Source organism: Photinus pyralis, unplaced genomic scaffold (genome assembly GCF_008802855.1).
Source record: "Photinus pyralis isolate 1611_PpyrPB1 unplaced genomic scaffold, Ppyr1.3 Ppyr1.4_LG7, whole genome shotgun sequence".
NCBI lineage: Eukaryota > Metazoa > Arthropoda > Insecta > Coleoptera > Lampyridae > Photinus > Photinus pyralis.
Window position 1 is genome coordinate 579,080 of NW_022170738.1, and position 2,110 is coordinate 581,189.

The window sequence follows — 2,110 nt, forward strand, 5'->3', positions numbered from 1 at the left end:
AAATCGGACTGTGCTATAGGTACTTCTTTCACGGAATAGAGCAACATCACACTGATAATAAACTCGTGAATGCAGAAGTAAATACTTAATCAACAATATAAAGGCTTAATCACCTGTACAGTACAGCAAGCAAACATAACAAAAGCATGGAGTACGCCATGTTCAATAACAACAATTGCAATAAGAATACGAATTTTGTAATGCGCGACTGAAAAAAGCAACAACTGAAATTATGAGACTAGAAAAAAGACAAGCAGGTTTAAAGATATTATAAAAAGTAATAACAGCGTACATTTTGAGTCCTTAAAAACCGAAAAAACTGGAACCGGAACTGAAACCAAAAATAGTAGAATCGGAACAGCACCCACAAAAAAAATGTTCCTTAGCACTTTTCTACGCCTTTATTATCTGTGGAAGCTATTCTGAGACGATCATTATTTTGGCACGTCGTATTTACCGTACTGAACCCCGAGATCATTGTAAACGATTGTTACGCATTAATATTGACCCTTGGAGCTTCTTAACATTGCATCACAAGTACGGCATGCTTCTTAAAATTGTTAAATATTTAATTTGGAAATTATTGACACATCATGGTACAATTATTATTATTATTTATACCTGAATAGGCTTTCCAATATCACAAATAAGGGATAGATGTCTAATCTAACCTCTATTTGTGATACAATATTGGAAAGTCTATTCAGGTTCAGTTCAATGGTATAAATAATAATTGATATCTCACCTCTACTTGTTTTCTTAAGTGGGATAAATAGGACCTAGGGGGTTGTTGAAGAGTTCCGCTAATGCATTTTTTAGTTCAACCTTTCTATTTTCTTTTTACCTGTTGTTACCGAACTGTGTATTTACATCTGCAATATTGTTTTGTTATACACGTCCCACATGCTTATATTGCGTCATATAATCAAAAGAGTGATTTTGTGATTCAAAGAATTCTAATAGGTTCTCGAGATTCTATACCTATGGACGGTTCTAAGGAGATCCTGAGTAGGTTCTAAAAGAGTTTAGAAGATTCTTCAAAGGTTTTGAAAATTGAGAAAATTGCTATAGCTTCAAGAAAGTTATAAGATTATTTAGCGAGTCTAAAGATTGTGATGCTCCTGAGAAATTTAAAGCTACGAAAGATTCTTAAAATTCTATAGAAATTTTAATAACATTTTAGGATGATTCTACCGGGGGACATTTTTGTATAATCTAATTAGCCATGAACTCAATGACGAAACGCATTAATTCATTAATAATCTGTTAAACAGCTTCAACATATTTTATAAGTATCCCGAGTGAGCGGCGTAGGTAGCAACTCCATGATTTTTCTAATTTCTGCAGCAGTTGTAGAAAAATGGGGTAAAACTAGAATATAGAAGTATTATGTAATCTTTAAATAAGGAGGGTACAAGCCTAAAACGTATCAACGAACGAATAATTGCCGTATACGATGAGAATCCTCAATCATATATTTGTTAAGTTCTGGTCGAAACAATTTCATTGGGGCTGAGAATCGATAGAAGATGATCCAAATTTGATAGGACTCTTAGAGACAAGGATGCAGGAATTGAAAACTAACAGTTTGAAAAATTGAAAGTGTGAAATTTAAGATTTAGGAATGCACGAGATGAATTCCCAGTCTGCTCACACTACAGTGACTGTGTAAAGGTCCAGTAAAACTGAGGCGGGAATGCGGGCACGGGAACGGTACGGATGCGGGACTATTTCTAGTACTTCAAGTACGAAGATGGGTAGCAAACTGTTTACATTTTTGGATACCATTAAAAAGCGTATTTTAAAAAGAGATATATTCAGTGTTCCAGACAAAATTTCCACCTTGTATATAGAGTCACTCTACTCACACCAGAACCGAAATTTACCAGGAAAACTTAGATGTTTTAAAACAAGATATCTATATTTTTCCAAAAATGCATCACTGGCGATGAAACTTGGGTATTACTGGGATCCACGAAACAAGAATCGATGCAGTGGGGACAGGGGAGAGACAACGTTTTCGAAATTCGGCTGCTGCTGAATACCTAAATTTTTTTTGGAAAGTATCTGTTTATTACAAAAACGGCGGCATAAGTGTGTATTAGTGTAC